Below are 19,060 nucleotides of genomic sequence, written 5' to 3'. Positions count from 1 at the left end.
TTATGAATACGAAAAACGCTGATCATCCACCGAAATCCCGATCTAAAAGTGTCTATGAATACGGCTCTAAGGGACTTACTAATAAATCTTGTATAATTTTGACACGAGACTTCTACAGAGTTGGGACAGAAAACGTTACTCTGAACCATGTATAAGCAGTGTGTAAAGGGAAACTGATAGGTGGAACTTAAACTGAGAGGTATCGGAACTGGAATCCGGTATGGCTTAGTGGATAAAGCGTCAGCACATAGAGCTGGAAACCCGGGTTCGAGTCCCGGTGCCGGAGAGAATTTTTCTCCGCTCCACCCATCCTCCATCAAATGGTAATGCAGAATTCCTGCTCGGAAATATCATACATACTTCGGTACATCACAATAATTCAATCACTATTGTGGCGAAATGAGTTTATTCGAGTTTCATGGACTGTTGATATAGGGCTATCATTCCATGCAGAAACCACTTATGTCAATGTAGCGGTCTCACATTTGGAGACCTGTGAATCCTGGAAGCGCGCAGACACAACTCATGTCAAAGACATGTGCCGACACACTGCTTCCGATTCTAGACGGCAGACATCTACGACACAAGGATACAAAAATTGATCCCACTGAATGACAAATGTCTCAATTCTGGTGATGAATACGTTGAAAAATAACTCAACAATTCCTATATCTGTTCCAATAAAACTCTCCATTAAATTCTGTTCTCTTTCTGTAAACGGCCCCAGGGAAACTTATTTTCTACGGCCTTCGTAATTGCGCTCGAGTGGCCAAAATTTGTGTAAGCATTTCTTTTGACATTATTAAAATGATGGAAGAAAAAGAATAATTTTTTTATCTGTCCCCATGAGAATGTTTGCTTGTAAGTACAAAGGAGAATACCATATTTCCTTCTTCATTGGCATATCCAGACAAAATCATGCCAATTCAAAGAGAGAAGCTTGATGATATACGCAAACTAATGCGTTACATACCACATGAATATCAAGAATTTTACAATAATATTCTTCAGTGGTCTATTGTGGAAAAATAAGTTCATTTATATGCTGAACTTATGTACAGGGACATCATTTTATTTTTACTTCAATTTTTATTGTACCTGAGTTTTGGAAGGAACTTCACTCCCACCCCTTCTACTAGTAAACTTCCAACCGTTCACGACACAGAGCCGAGGGCGCGTAAGCAGTACTGAGTTACTGAGTATAGTACGTTTCAGAAATATGTTCGCGTTTTCCAGTGACGAAAGAGCTTTCAATATTGAATCATATTTTCGTACGGGTACTGTCGTCCGTTTCCCTATGTCGCATCCCGGTTTCCCCCACCTGCTTCTGTTCGCCCTTTTGTAAAGTCTAGTAGCTGGGCTATCTTAGCTCTTTTCTGAAAACATTAATTTCTGTTAGGAATTGGACGTCTACGTAATATTATTCAAGTGTTTAAAATAACTTAAATAAAAGGGCCTCCTTAAGTAATTAACTGTCACGTGATTTCCCCCCCCCTTTCTACAACCCTGCGACAAAACCACTTGAACGGACAGTAGATAGCATTTCTGAGTGATTTTATCTTTTCGGGTCGGGCAGAAGTGAAGATTGAATTTACAGTACGTAAGGTAATCTTTTATAGAGTAGGTAAAGAATTATTTCAACATGAGTTACTCGTACGAAGGACGAAACTGGTAATTGGAATTAGGTACAATAGTCTATAGTGCGATAATATGGACAAAAGAACTGAAGCCTGTATCGAAATGAACGGTCACCATTTTCTAAAATGTGTTTAAATATCCATATTATGATTATTTTTCAATTTAACTTCATTCTCTATATAGTACGCTAATGTGCTGTAACAGTACAATATACACTGCATAATTAATACTTCCGAATGGATAGCTCAATTCGTGTGTAAAACACTAAGTGTTAATACAGTACTGTATTTTGATTAAACAAAAACCTAATGAAAATTATCAAACTCAAAATTGCGATATTTCCTAGTTTACATAAATGGATGAACTACTTTTCTTCCGTCCTATACCTAGTAAAGTGATTTGTATTTTACGCCAGTATCATCGAACTCCGTCGTGGAAAGGGTAGCAAACGGTGTTTCCTGTTTCAATCGTTAATAGAAAGGTATAGCCAGGTTAATATTAAAAATGTTAGTAAAATAAAATGATGTCCCTGTATTAAGTACACAGTAGGCCTATGCATATATTATATTCCTAATTTGACAGATAAATTTTAATTGAACTGAAATTAATATACTACAATTTTGATTCCTTGCAGAAACAGCACATGCCAAGCTAATGTATTGATTTATTTCATTAACAATTCATTAGATTTCAATAAATTTGGTATAAAACGACACATCTATTAGGCTTCTGTCTGAAGAAGCCAGTACTATAACCAATGATGTGGTCTACCACCAGTAATACCGTTTTTTGTGTCTACTGAAAAATTTAGTTTTCATGACATTTGCTCTTTCTGCAATCCCCGATTCAATTGTATAAATGAAGTTAACATAAAAAAAACCTCTCTCCATTTAAAGCGTGTATAAATAAACTTAAAAGGAAATGCCTCTCTCTATTTAAAAGTTCGCCCATCAATAACTTCCCAACCGTTACATTTCTGACATACGTAGATATATAGGCCATAGGTTAGATCGATGTACGTTAACCTAAACTGCATTATCCTGAGTACTGGGTGTTCATTTCAAAGTGTGTCATGACGTCACTGTTGTTGGGTCACCGATTTGAAGCGAGTTTCAGCTTATATGTTAGAGAAGTTGTCTATTATTTAAGGCGTTCTTCAATCTGAACTTGAGAACGTGTACGGTATAACTTGAATGTCGTAGCAACAGATGGCGGTCTGTACGGTCTGTGTGCTACCATAACCTCTTTCGAACTGTGTTTTGCGCCGGCAAGTCGTACGCAGGGTATTTGTTATCATCGGTTGCGTACGGTAACATTCCACAACACAAATCAAATGCTCCGTGTCCATGTTGACCGTCGAAGTTAATGTCAACAAATACGTAAGTAATCGTCTTAACCCTCTCCCCCATATCCTCACAGTAAGAAAAAAAACTCACTTCAGTACGTGTTTCCAAACAGTTCACATTCTTGCCACTACTGGCGTTACCGTACGTATCGGTAAGTAATCTTCAGAATGAACGCCGTACTTGCTAGGCAACTTCTCTCGCATTTAGGTAATACGCCTTTGCGGAAGTGTAGGAAAATTGAATTCCCTAGGCTCATCGGATAGCCACATGACGACATACAGCGAGCCATGACACATTTTGAGTTGAACACCCAGTATTTTACGTTCATCGTGAAACATTCTGTATATATAACTGGAAATAATTAATAATTTTCCATTCAACATGGAATTAAGTAAATATTAAGATACAGTTTTGTATATCGCTATTCTAAAAAGCATTTATCTAGCTTCGTTTGCAGTTGCATTGTTCCAGCTTTGTTTTGAATGCCACAGCACAATCTGTACTGAGAGACCCAACCTCTAACCACGCATTGTATTGCATCATGAGCAACGTCACACCATTAGCACCGCGCCACATATCGGCTGCGGTCCGTGTTAGGGAGTAATTTAGAGACGGCATTAACTGCTATGGCAATGTGTGCAATATCACTAGTGCCCTTTATTTATTATGTAACGCACTGTTGGCTTCATCAGGACCCAGTGGCGCTCCAAAGCTATCGATAGACTGCAACATCGATACACATTTGTTGCAGAATTATCGATAAAACACTTAGATTCTGCGTGCAGATAATTTATGCGAGCATTATGTTCAATGGTAACAATATGAACCAGGGAAATTATTGTTGAATTGTTGTATGAGATTTTACTGAAAATGTTTAAAAGTAAGTTTGTTACATGAAGCACAATATTGTAGTTTTTATTTTCCTTATATTACAATTTGATTAAAGCTAACTGTAGTACAAGAATGCGCCCTAATAATAATAATAATAATAATAATAATAATAATAATAATAATAATAATAATAATAATAATAATAAAAGAGTAGTTTATTTATTTATTTATTTATTTATTTATTTTATTATTTCATTATAATATTAATCTTATATCTTATATTTTGGAGCTTCGGTAACAAACATAAATGACACTCTAGAGGAAATTAAACACAGAATAAATATGGAAAATGCCTGTTATTATTCGGTTGAAAAGCTTTTGGCATCTAGTCTGCTGTCAAAAAATCTGAAAATTAGAATTTATAAAACAGTTATATTACCGGTTGTTCTGTATGGCTGTGAAACTTGGACTCTCACTTTGAGAGAGGAACAGAGATTCAGGGTGTTTGAGAATAAGGTTCTTAGGAAAATATTTGGGTCTGAAAGGGATGACGTTACAGGAGAATGGAGAAAGTTACACAACGCAGAGCTGCACGCATTGTATCCTTCACCTGACATAATTAGGAACATTAAATCCAGACGTTTGAGATGTGCAGGGCATGTAGCACGTATGGGCGAATCCAGAAATGCATATAGAGAGTTAGTTGGGAGTCCAGAGGGGAAAAGACCTTTGGGGAGGCCGAGACGTAGATGGGAAGATAATATTAAAATGGATTTGAGGGAGGTGGGATATGATGATAGAGAATGGATTGATCTTGCTCAGGATAGGGACCAATGGCGGGCTTATGTGAGGGCGGCAATGAACGTCTGGGTTCCTTAAAAACCGGTAAGTAAGTATTATAATATTAATGTGCTGGTCAACAGCCATAGGCCAATAATAGTCCACCACAAGTGATACAATAATAATACAGAATATCGTCGGTTTACGAGGAAAACTCATTAAGTAAAAAAGTATGCGTCTGTGAGAAAGGCGTAGGCTATATAATGTAACATAATATATATGTATAAAAATAGAATTGGAAAGTGAAACACACTTAAACACATACAACTTAATAAAAATAAATCATATTTTGAGGATTCAGTTTTGTCAACAATAATCTCACTAGAGGTTTTGATTTATCTAGAGAAAATCAAAACTCGAGTGGGATTTAATTGATTATTACACGATTAGAAGAAAGTAATAATAATAATAATAATAATAATAATGGTTTATTTTAACTGGCAGAGTTAAGGCCATTCGGCCTTCTCTTCCACTCAACCAGTATGATGGAAAATTACTACAATGCTTTGAATATAACATAATTAATACAATACAATACTGTACAATACAATTTAAAGCAATACAATACTACAATACAAGACAATATAATACATAATTAATATAATACAATGACAATTCTTTTATCTTCACAACACCAATAAAATAATTATGTAATAATAAAGTACATGAAGATTAGAAAAAATAAAGTAGCTACTCTAATACAATAAAATATTAATTGACTTACTGAAATTCTGTTTCACTAATGTTAGCTTCACCAAAACGTTTGAACGGAGCCGCCATTTTCAGTCGACTGTCTATGCTGTAAACAAATGACGATCGTAAAGCACGTTTTATAGTACCGTAAAGAATTTGCAATTTGAAACATTGGCAAACAAAAAAACAAATGGTAGGGAGGTGATAAAAACAGAAGAAAGTATATAAAGATTAGAAGAAATAAAGTACCGTACTCTAATACAGTAAAATAGATATTAATTGACTTATTAAAATTCTATTTCACTAATGTTACCTTGAACGGAGCCGCCATTTTCAGTCGACTATCTATGCGGGAAACAAATTACGATCGTAAAGCATGTTTGAAATGTTGGCAAACAAAGAAATAAATACTAGGGTAGTGATAAAACAAACAAAAGCGATAAAATTGTGCGATAAGCAACCATGATTGGTTTCAAGACGTCCTTTCGTGCCGTTTTATTGGTCAAAAGTAGTGTGATGTAGTAAAAATGTAACAATCAGAAGACAAACATCTTTATCTCACAATTAATAATTCTGATTTAAAGTTTTTTGCTTGTAAATCCGCGATATGCATAGTTAAAATTTAAATATAATAGAAAAGTGCAATAATAATAATATAAAATTTAAAATAATTAAATTAAAATTGTAATGTAAAATAATGAATGCATAAAAACTAAAAATAAAACTATCTTAAAACGAAGAATTTTATTTTTCTCTAATATAATTATGATACATTATACTATGAGAATACTAGAGATGATACAATGAAAATTAAGTATAATTTAAAAAAATATATAGAAATTATAAATCATTGCCTAGAGCAAACTAAGTCTATGCATTTAAAGGATCAAATTCTCACTCGCGCATGTTGGCATTTTTAATGCATCTGGAGACTGGTGAAAGAAATTGTGAATTTAAATTAGACCCATAGAAAAGTTTGTGACTTCTCATATCTTTCGTCGGAATACGTAAGGAGTTTAAGGAGTTACCTTTGAAGACATTACAAAAGAACAAATAATCGAGCTCATGGCGTCTAGCATATACGTTTCGACAGTTAAAGTATTCGCATTTTCTCTCATAAATATATCGGGAATTAATGGGCAGAATTCTGAATAAACATAAAAATATAAATTTTCTTTCTATATTTTCTAATTTAACCAAATCAGTAGTTGTAATCGAGTTCCAAGCTACAGATGCATATTCGAGTCTCGATCGCAGCAATGTGTAGACCTCGTAGAGTATTAAAAGAGAATCAGGTGTGGAAAAAGAATAAATTATTCCCAACGTTCTGATTGCATGATTGTAAATGTAATCAACATCGCTATGAAAATACACAATCAGTTCTGTTTATTAAAATTTATTTAGATATTAATTAAATTTCAGTGAAAATGTTTTTCTAGGAAAGTTATTACATTAGTTTTGCAAATGTTAATTTTCATATCATTGTCTTCCTAACATTTTACAGCTGAGTTAATGTAACCTTGAAGGGATGATGATGATGATGATGATAATAATAATAATAATAGTAATAATAATAATAATAATAATAACAATAATAATTATAATGACTATTACACTTTTACTACGTCACACTACTTTCGACCAATAAAACGGTACGAAAGGACGTCTTTCAACCAATCATGGCCGCTTATCGCACAATTTTATCGCGTCCCTAGCATTTGTTTAATTTTATCGCATCCCTAGCATTTGTTTATTTTTATCACTACCCTAGCATTTGTTTCTTTGTTTGCCAACATTTCAAACTGCACTGGTCTGGGCGTCAAAAAACAGAAAATTACAAACCACTCCAGTCGATGCACATCACTTTCAAATATGACTCGCATTTTGGCATTCAACAACAAGAATTAATAAAGATCACTGGTCATATATGAAGAGCACTATTCGGAAATCCTGAATGAGTTGAGGGATACACCATGTACACCAACGAGTTCACTTCTTTTACGCACACGTCCAATATAACATCAACTAAAACACCAAAACATTCTAATTTGAAAATTGTACTTTCAATAATTTTTTCTTTTAAAATTATCCATGTTTATTTTTATTTCATCATCGTTAATTAAAACGTTTCTTGTTTATTTCATCATCCCTAATTAAAACTTTTCTAACACTCGTTTATATTATTTAGGTTATGTTATAGCTTCTGCCATATGATTTTATGAATAGTCACGTAACAGGGATTGTTTAATACTAAGATTTATTGAAAATCATCTGTCAAGTGACGTTGATTACTGGGATCCGGATGATTGAAGTGGAATGCAAATGTTTTAATAAAAATGAAACTGAATCAACAAAGCCTTCTTGACTAGTAACAGTCCACAGAGTTCAATGGGGCACACCTGATACCGGTAACAAGAAAACATCATCATAAAACACTACTGCCATCTAGCGTAATGTTGAGATGGTACAATAATACATTTGAAGACAGTTGTATTTTCGTAAGCCAATTAATAGTTTATTGTACACTTTGTTACTTCTATATATATATATATATATATATATATATATATATATATATATATATATATCCTACTTTCTTCTAATCGTGTAATAGTCAATTAAATCCCACTCGAGTTTTGATTTTCTCTAGATAAATCAAAACCTCTAGTGAGATTACTGTTGATAAAACGGATAGACACCGACGGAAAACTTGTATGAGGGCAGCAATGAAATTCCGAGTTTTCTGAAAGTCATTTGTAAGTAACTATGTAAGTAAATAATAATAATAATAATAATAGTAATAATAATAATAATATATTCAAATAAAAATAATAATTTATTCAAATAAAAATATACACATGAAAATACAGTGAATACAGAATGATCATTTCTCGTGTTTTCGAGTCAGTCTAATAGATGCGAATATTTACGAAGGTTACAAGAATCAATAGATTTATCTACAGTGTTTGTAGTCTTATTGTACATATTCAATTACTAAAACAATTATTAAGGTAACTTTTTGACTCTTCCTCGTATGTTACATATGCCCTATATTTTTTTTCTAAATTTTGTACTTTTATCACATCTGAGAAAAGTGCACCCAAAATAATTTGAGGAATTTAACATTGCTAGATATGGAAACTTTGACTTCATTTTACTGCACTTTCTTATTTTTTTGACTTCTCAGAAAGTATTGTATCCAGAAGGCTGAAATTAATATATAATATCAATGTGATAGTATTTTACACAGTAGGCTAAAAAAATTAAGATTATTTCTATCTTCAGCAAAAATAAAAATAATTTGCAGTAATTCTTAATGCAAAAACATATTATCAATAATTTTTTTTTGCCAACTGCTTAGTGTAATTTTAATAGTACATTATGCAACGAGCCTATAATGGTAGTAATTAAGACGCGAGTATGTTTATGAAACGAGCGCAAGCTCGTTTCATAATTTTCATACGAATGTCTTAATTACCATTATAGGCAAGCTTCATACCACTTTTTATGCTCAACCATATTTCTAACTTGAAATTATTCATAAGTATTCATGTTATTCTTATCTGACTGGGGAACGGAACTGACCGTGTGCAATATCTCGTAAATTGTGAGATGTGCGCAGACGCGAAAGTATTGATTTTTTCCGAGGAACAAATGTCATTGACCTTGTTATAATCTAGAGAGTAAAATGAACATTAATCTTGATATAACCTTGAAATTGATTTAGACATTGAAAAACGAGATGACAAATTGAATTTATTTGAATATTATTTACAATTAACGCTAATTATTATATTAACAGAATATAACCTTCTGCGACAGTATTGGATTTCCAGCCTCCGCTAGTTGTCTTTCGATTGCATATCCGAGAATAATCGATACTTGCGCTTTCATATTGCTACAATGGTGTTTTCTGATTGGTGGAACACCTGAATTTTAATGAATAGGTGTACTTTAATGAGGTCCATTAAAGGGCTGCTACCAGGTGTATAATTACTACATTTCGGCATGGTCGAGCATAAATTTATTTAACCTCGTGTATACATTAAAGTATGTTACATAATGCTCTATTTTTTCTACAATTTGTGTATTTTATAACGTCTGAGAAAAGTGCACCTAAATTTGAGGAATTTAACGTTGTAAGATATGGAAGTACAGCTCCGCTTAAGATAAAGAGAACGAAATATTTGAATGTTTAGATGAAGATACGATGTTTACAGTTACAAATTTTATGTCCACTATTGCTAGCGACACTTGTGCAAAGTCTTTTATATTTACCGATATAAGAAGCCAACTCACAGTATAGGGTACTACCTATGCTCTCGATAATTGTCTTTTTATAGCTATAACACGGTAAGCAGATAACACTTTTACGATCCTAAGAGACAAGTGGTCTGTTCGGAACGCAACCCGCAATACATACAAGATGTGAGGGCTAGCGTTTGCGTATCGTTCGGGGACGGTCGTAGGTTTTATAGCGGAATTGCTGCAGGTCGATACAGCATATAACCTGGAGAGGAATGGTTGGGATCAGCAATAGCAGAAGAGGAGGATGTGCTTGAGGAATGACTTTTTCTACTTTGAAATAAGTGTTATGGGTTGAAGGGAGGTCGAGAGCAACATAAAACTTGACCAGACTTCTTGTTCCGTACACACGTGCGTGAGACGGTTTTGTTGTGTCTACAGCGACGAGAATCCCAGATCAGTCGCATAGCAACGAGAAATTGGATTGCCTCTCGCAGAACAATCAGCTGTTTCATCTACAGAATACTTGGGATCGGGCTGTTTAGTAGCTACACTTTTAGCATGGCTTCCGTTTCTAGGAAAGCGGAGATAGAAGTCTGCACGAAAAATAAAATAATGCTGTTTGTGTAAATAAGAGAACTTCAGAAATGTTTTCTGGTAATTTCCTAACGTTAAGACGACATGAAACTCAAAAGATTTCAGGAATGTTGAAACTGTCTTATAAATATAGGGCTATAATAGTTTAATACGAACAGTCTTACTAATAAACCGTGTATAGTTTTTATACGAGACTTATGCAGAGTTGAGGCAGAAAACGTTACTAATAAACCGTGAATAAGCTATGGACGTATAAACAGGCTGTAATTATACAATGGGAATTGCTTTGCAGTAGTTATATGCACGAAACCCCTTGTTTAAGCGTTGTATATAGGGAAAAAATGGCAGCCCCTCTAACAGCTGTTCGTATCGACTGTCATTTTATGATGATGTTTACCTTATAACCACAGAAAAACAAACCAAAGATCATAGAATTATTAGAATAATATTGCTGTAGCTTGTACTCTTTGACAAACTGTAGTGTGGTAATCGATTAGAGCCAGTTGTACTATCGATATTTAACATGCCACACTAGAGCGCTCTACCGGATGCAGTAGAGAACCTCAGATATTTTAATACCTTTCGTAACGAAGTAATGACGAAACTATGACGTAGCTGTGTAACAGTTATACTGTTATACACGACGTATGTAGTGATTATTAGTAAGGAATTTATACACGACTTATAAACGAGTTACTCATTGTATAAGTATAAGACAGTTAAACGTCTGTATATAGAGTTTTTATTAGTAAGACCGGAAGTAAATTAGAGTACGCATCTATAGTTTGGAACCCACGCTATCACTCGCACTCAGTCATTCTAGAGAGAGTACAGAATAAAATCCTAAAACTGCTATATATGAAAAAACATTCATGTTACAACATATTCTAATCTTATGAATCCGTGCTGGTTGAATTTAATGTAGCATTTCTCAGTAGTCTCAGGATAAGAGCACAAAAAATGTATTTGTTCAAAACCATAAATGGTTTAATAGACAACCCTGATTTCTACAGCTAATTAGTTTCAATATTGGTAAATCAAATTTGAGAAAGCGATCTCTCTTTTATTTACATACATCAAAAACACAATCTCATAAAATGTCTCCACTTTTATTAATGCTTCGAACATACAATCATCTATCAAATAAATAGGATTTAGATTTCTCGTTATTGTACAATATGTACAAGAAAAAGTTATATACAGCAATGGTTTCATGATATGTTTGATTCTAGTTGCATGTTGGTTGTAGTTGTAGTCAGGTATCATGCTGGTTGGAGCACGTGTTCTGTAGTGGTGAATTTCTTAAATAAATAAATTAAGCCTATTAATCCTATTATATAATACTGTATACTGAATTTATTAACATAGTGTTATATTTACTCTGTAATTTGCAAATTATAGCTACATTTTACATTTTTGGCTATGATATCTATACTTAACTCTTTTTAATTATTTTTATTTGGTAATTTTTATTTATATCTGTATATGTGTCTTTTATTTAGATAGTATCTATTTGTTTTTTTTTTCATTTTTAATTTTTAATTTGTAATTACACTTGTATCTTGCATTTGTTTCCGTTTTATCTCTCTCTTCATGTTATATGCAATTCTGTGTGTTTTTTAAACAAATCTGTACTGTCTATTGTAATTGGGGCTTTGCCCTGTTATAGACATAAATAAATAAATAAATAAATAAATAAATAAATAAATAAATAAATAAATAAATAAATGAAAGAATAAATAAATGAATAAAAATCACTAAAAATCACATTTTAGTTGTTTAGACTTAAGACTTCAGCATTTTTAAAGGTTAAAAATACACAGCCTGATCCGTTGGGTATGGATAATATTAATTTATTATTATAAAGCTATTATGATAGTAGGAAAATTTCTTGCTGGTTATATTATGATTAAAAGATGGGAGTTTCCATGTATGACAATCAACAATGCATATTCTGAAAGAACAAACGAAAATCATAGATGATTAAAATGGCTACTACAAATCAACAGCGGGCACAATGTGTTCTTTGGTATGCTAAATTTGAGAGTGTTAAAAGAGTTCAAAGGGAATTTCGACGTGAGTATGGTGTGCATAATATACCTAAATACGATTCCATAATGTTATGGTATCGAACATTTGTAGAAATAGATTCTATGTTAAAAAAAAACATGCAGTATGTCGCAGGCGAAACCCAGTACGAGAAGCAGCTATCTCTTGACTCGGCCACCAAACTCCTCAGATCTAATATCTCCTGACTTCTTTGTGTAGGATTTTGTTAAAGACGTTGTCTATTCACAGAAACCCAGGAACATTGATGATCTGAATTTCAACAAAGAGCTAAAGTTTGAATTATTATTTTTATATTTTTATTTATTTATTTGTTAGAACTTGAAATGTTTTATTTTACTGCATTTTAAGTAATGATTTTGAGATGTTCATTGTTATATAATATATGGTATTCTAATATTTAAATTTCAAGAATGAACTGAAATTATTTCCGATTTTTGTTATAGTCGTTGTTTTTAAATGTATTTTCCACCATGTCAATACTATAGGTATAGCATTGAGGCATTTGTCTTGAAATGGAAGGAAGGCAAATTTAAATTCACTATATATGTACCATACATGTTACTTCATAGTATCAACAATAACATACTTACTTACTTACTTACAAATGGCTTTTAAGGAACCCGAAGGTTCATTGCCGCCCTCACATAAGCCCGCCAGCGGTCCCTATCCTGTGCAAGATTAATCCAGTCTCTATCATCATACCCCACCTCCCTCAAATCCATTTTAATATTATCCTCCCATCTACGTCTCGGCCTCCCTAAAGGTATTTTTCCCTCCGGTCTCCCAACTAACACTCTATATGCATTTCTGGATTCGCCCATACGTGCTACATGCCCTGCCCATCTCAAACGTCTGGATTTAATGTTCCTAATTATGTCAGATGAAGAATACAATGCGTGCAGTTCTGTGTTGTGTAAGCAATAACATATCTGAAGTTAATTAATTTTGATATACGTTTTCAGCAAAACAGAACAGGAATTTTAATTGCCCTGTATTTAAAACGTTTTCAGCAAAACAGAACAGGAATTTTAATTGCCCTGTATTTAAAAAAATTGGATGATTATTTTATATTTTTACATTTTTTGTAAGACTATAGTCAATAACACAAAAATTGTTTATATTTCAAATGCTTAACGAAGATCTGTATATCATTTTGATGGGGGTAATTGTATTACCTCTCTTAATAGCAATAAGTTGTAAAAACCTTGATAGCGGGAAGATCAATGAAAAAAAAATGTTATAAATTATTTTTTTTTGCCAACCGCTCACTGGAATTTTAAATTTGTTTAACCGTTGTATACAAAAAGGTATGTTACATATGCCTCATTTTTTTGTACATTTGTATCTTTTATAACTTTTGAGAAAAGTGCACACAAAGTTGAGGAATTTAAAATTGTAAGATGTGGAAGTACAGACTCTCCTTAACACACTGTGAAGCACTTTAATAAATACAAGTGTTATATCTAAATACTGGGAAGCAAAAGAAAAAAATAACTCAATTGTTAAATCAAGAATATTAGATACTTAACCTACGCTACATTTTGTGACTAACGCGTGTTAGTAAATACAACATGTTGTTCCACGTTAAAAGTGAATATTATATTAAATGTGTTCAAGAAGCTAGCGCATCTGTCTTGTAATGTAAATACATACATTTTACTACCTTGGTTTTAATTCTTGTATGAATGTCTTCATTAAACTACAGGCAGCCATAATCTTCGGGAGCAATAAAGAAGACTTGTAGTAATATCGTGTTCAAGAGAATCAACCACAACGGTGCCTCAATATGAAACAATTGCCTGGTACACGGCCCACTTATAAGTCTTCCAGGCCACATGTAGGTCACCCCATAAAGTGTAGTTAACTACCCTTCAGTGCCATCTCCACAACCCTTTTTTACAGTAATTTCGTATATTATGAGCCCAACTGTAGTAAACTGGTGTGAAGACGTAATAAAAACTGATGTCATCTTAAGGTTACTATTTTTGTAGCCTTTACTATATTTATTTGAAATCCTATCTAAGAATGACACACTATGATGGTTGAGGTTGTAAAATGGAGTTACTGTTTCTAGAAGTAAAAGAAAATGTTAAGACTTGTGTGTGTATGTGTATATAAAGATGTTTTATTACTATTATTTTCGTTGCATTAGATAAGAAAGCGACTTAAAATTTTAGGACATAAAATTTTTCATTGAATCATATCGCGGTGCTGTAATATCACATTAAGTTGCCTTTTATATCGAAAACGTGACGTACCGTGCATCAAAACAGTTTTCATTAATCGCAAAATGTATTGCTCAGCTTCCATTAAGCTGTACTCTTATATTTTCTCAGTACAAGAAGTATGGTGGGAGCATTGTGGTTCTCTAATGTACTGATTACGATAATTCCAGACAATTAGGGCTTACACAGTTTCAGGCTAGCTGATGCCGAAAATATTCATGTCATATACATATAGCTCAACTGATGAATGATCGTTTGCGATTGTAAATTTAATAATCTGATTGGCTATGTATTGTATACTTTTAGTAGAGCCATCGATGTAGCTCAGTCGGCAGACTCGCTGGGCTGCTGATCCGGAGCTGCGTTCGGGCTTGGGTTGGATTCCCCTTTGAATGGTTTCTTCTGAGGTTTTCCCCAGCCGTGGGACTGAAGCCGGATGATCTATGGCGAGTCCTCGGCATGAACCCCTTTGATTTGATTATCTGGTTGGGTAATCTTTTGGCGAATCCTCGGACCTCACCTCATCTCACTACATCTCGCCAAAATATTTAAAAAATTGCACAAAATTGTAAAAATTTTAGAAAATTACTAAATTGTAAAACTGTAAAAATTTGTAAAAATTGTAATTGTAATATTGTACAATTTTGACTTGTTCCACATCTTAAAGCTTCATTTCTCATGTAAGATCTATGGAATAAAATGAATGAATGAATGAACGAACGAACGAACGAATGAATGAATGAATGAACGAACGAACGAACGAACGAACGAACGAACGAATGAATGAATGAACGAATGAATGAATGAATGAACGAACGAACGAATGAACGAACGAACGAATGAATGAACGAACGAATGAACGAACGAACGAATGAACGAACGAACGAATGAACGAACGAACGAACGAATGAATGAACGAACGAACGAACGAACGAATGAATGAATGAACGAATGAACGAACGAATGAACGAACGAACGAACGAATGAACGAACGAATGAATGAACGAACGAACGAATGAATGAACGAACGAACGAACGAACGAACGAATGAATGAACGAACGAACGAACGAACGAATGCTGACTTTCTCTCTCCATTTGCCCTTCCATCCGTCTGTATACTCTCACTATGACATTACTGATATTGAAATACGTTATCAGAAGAGGTCGAAACCCAACTTTCTTGTGGATTATTGTTCGACACCCATATGGGGATTGTCAGAGGAACACGAAAGGACAACTAAACGGATTAAAATGAAATATATCTGTCTAAGATTTGGTCTCGTATACGAACTGAAAATTACATCCAGTTATGTTGTTTCTCTTTTTTTTCTTTTTGGTAACATTTAAAAGTATTAATAATGGCAAATTATAATTATATAAATTGCATTTAAGGGTAATGGGTAGTGAAGCCTGTACGATCAAGAATTTTCAGTACAAAAGTTTAGTTCAGTATATCTAGCTTTTAGTGCTCAGAGTAGAATAAAAATGTCCATACTTATATAATCAATCTTTCTGAATTCAGTGGTATAAAAAATAACTAATTATTTTCGTATCTAATTGTAAAAGAAAGCCCCTAACTTATAACCTGTTTTCCCACGTTGCTAAGTGTACCTCATTCTTCAGGTGCACATTACTTGCTACAATCTTCACTCATATGCCTTGTATTTTTTTAAGATATCTAGTAATGTATATTGTAAATTCTAAAGCAAAATTTAGTTAAATATTTCTCCCCTAGTGAAACAGAAAAAAATATAACTTTTTAATCATTTTTTGGAATTTTTTTTCATGCATATATATTTTTTTCTTGTGTTATGTGTGTGATATTCTTAAATTCGTAGGTCTACTATGTAGAACATAGACTGCAGGAAACACTGTAAATATTTCATGTAAATTGATTCAGTAGTTTCAAAGAAAAATGAACTTAAGTTTGAAAAATATCACTTATGGAAAACTTCATTTAAAAAAGGATGTATGAATTACATGCACCGCCAAATTTAAAGAGGCCATTTAAAGGGCTTTTCTGCAGAAATACCCCCTCAATATTTATATTGTTTTAAAAGGCAAGTTTTGTACTTTTTATAACACAAAATAAAAAACCGGATTTTTGACCCTTAATCACTACCTGGTTCCCTTAAAAAGATATTTTATTCCACCACTGTGAAGTAGCGGTTAGCAAATCTGATCGTAAAACGAGGGGACCCGGGTTCAAATCCTGGTTTGGACAAGTTGGATTGGGGTTTTCCCCGAGGTATTCCCTCAACTAATTGAAGCAAAATTGCTGGGTAACTTTTGGCGTTGGATCTCGGTCTCATTTCGCCATCATTAGTTCACACATCATCATCATCATCATCATCATCCATAGCATAAGACTGGTTAAGTTCACGATGCGACGTGCGGTAGATTTACTTGTACAATAGCATAAAGCTTGCAAGGGTGCCTTGCAAGTGTTGGGGCTATATTTGAGTTCAACAGACAGACAAAGATACAAATTGAATCGATTATTATTGAAAGGCCACATGTCCACTTTTTTGACAAACTGAGTTATGACCACCATCATATTCTTCTTAGCGTAGCGTACCGTTTGCTGAAGAAAAGGCGCAAGTATGTGCACTCTACCCGTGTTACAGTGTAAAGAAGTTTCCGTTTAGTATTGAAAGAGCATATGTCCAGGACATGTGACCTATCAATAACAAACTCTCTTCTTTTCCTATCAATCTTTGCATGATGTACAATATAAAATCTCAGGATTCCATTCTTTGTTTACAACAGTTACAAAATGGCGAGTAGTTGAATCATTACGAAAAGGAGTGCCTAAAGATCAGAAAATATACTTTCAAATTTCACAGTATTCAGTGATGGTTTTCGATGTTAAGTCCCCGGGTACAGTGGTTGCATATGAATATATTGATGGAGTAATGACACACAAATTCAAGTTACTGCATAGAACTAATGCGATATATCCTAATGATTTGAAACTACTTTAAAGTAAATCATATTATGGAAAAGTTCCAATATATAAGAAAAAAGTTGAAGATGTCAGCAAAAGCATGCAGTATATACTTCCCGAATATCTTCAATTTTTTTTCTGAAGAAATTCTCCAGTAGCCGATAGAAGAAGTGTTTAATGGAGAAACTTAAAAGCTTTTATGCTTTTAAATTGCTTTATTTCAGAAATAAGATATAGTGTCTTAGCAAAATAATGTTCTTAACAGTTAAATTCTTAAGTATTTGTTAGTCAGTAATAGTTAAGACGTATTTTAGAATATAAAGAATAATTTCATTATATTTTACTTACTGTTTATTATTAAAAGGGCACAAGCCCATCATAAATATTATTTTATTACAGTTAAGTTTTAATTATGTTGCCATTACTTTATGCACGTAAATGTAATTTTGCACCTTTGTCGTCAAATAAAAAAATATCTGATTTCACTACAATGTACCATTTGCAAAATAGTTTTTTGCTTCTCCTGTAAAATTGACAAAAGTGGACATGTGACCTTTCAACAATAATTGGTTCAATTAATAGTTTTGACAGAAGTTTCACCTCCAGGGAAAATATTTAAATCGTCGACTCAATTGTTTAACTGGTCTTCCTCATAGTCTTATGTTCAAATATTTATTTTGATATTGGTATTGATGACTACAAAACAGGACAGGATCATTCCTGTGTACTCCAGTTTAGCAGAGTAATTTGAATAGCCACCTGTGAATTCATTTCACTATTAAATGGTATGACTAGAGTAGACAGTGATATTTTATCAACAGTAATCTCACTAGAGGTTTTGATTTATTTAGAGAAAATCAAAACTCGAGTGGGATTTAATTTACTATTACACGATTAGAAGAAAGTATATAAAGATTAGAAGTAACGAAGTACTCCAATACAATAAAATATTAATTGACTTACGAAAATACAACTGTCTTCAAATGTATTATTGTACCATCTCAACATTACAAATATTACGCTAGATGCATGCTAGATGGCAGTAGTGAGTTATGATTACTAGCAATGCCTTCTCGTCGAGAAGTTCTCGATCTATATCACGATGGCAGTGTTACTAGTCAAGAAGGCTTTGTTGATTCAGTTTCATTTTTATTAAAACAGTTGCATTCCACTTCAATTATCCGAATCCCAGTAATCAACGTCACTTGACAGATGATTTTCAATAAATCTTAGTATTAAACAATCTCTGATATGTGACTATCCATAATATCATATAGCAGAAGCTATAACATAACCTAAATAATATATACAGGTGTTAGAAAAGTTTTAATTAACGACGTTGACATAAAAAATAAACATGAATAATTTTAAAAGGAATAATTATTGAATGTACAATTTTCAAATTTGAATGTGGTTGGTGGTTCAATTGATGTTATATTGGAAGTGTGCGTAATAGAAGTGGAACTCGTTGATGTAGGCCTACATGGTGTATTCAAGTTATTCAGGATTTCCGAATGGTGCTCTTCATTTATTTGTAAATAGGATTTCAGAAGATCCATAGGTATGATCAGTGATTTTTATTAATTCTTGTTCTTGAATGCCAATGCGAGTCTTATTTGAAACTGCT

General features: G+C 33.1%; 1 non-coding gene across 1 annotated transcript; it reads left to right on the top strand.

The window, feature by feature from the left end:
* The first annotated feature begins 214 nt into the window (after positions 1-214).
* Positions 215-286, top strand: TRNAY-AUA (transfer RNA tyrosine (anticodon AUA)). Its single transcript has one exon. It is a non-coding gene; the product is annotated as a tRNA-Tyr (tRNA).
* The last annotated feature ends 18,774 nt before the right edge of the window (positions 287-19,060 follow it).

Source organism: Periplaneta americana, chromosome 8, assembly GCF_040183065.1.
Source record: "Periplaneta americana isolate PAMFEO1 chromosome 8, P.americana_PAMFEO1_priV1, whole genome shotgun sequence".
Classification (NCBI taxonomy): Eukaryota; Metazoa; Arthropoda; class Insecta; order Blattodea; family Blattidae; genus Periplaneta; species Periplaneta americana.
The sequence above is the reverse complement of the archived record's forward strand: the minus strand, read 5'-3'. Positions and strand labels throughout refer to the sequence as shown.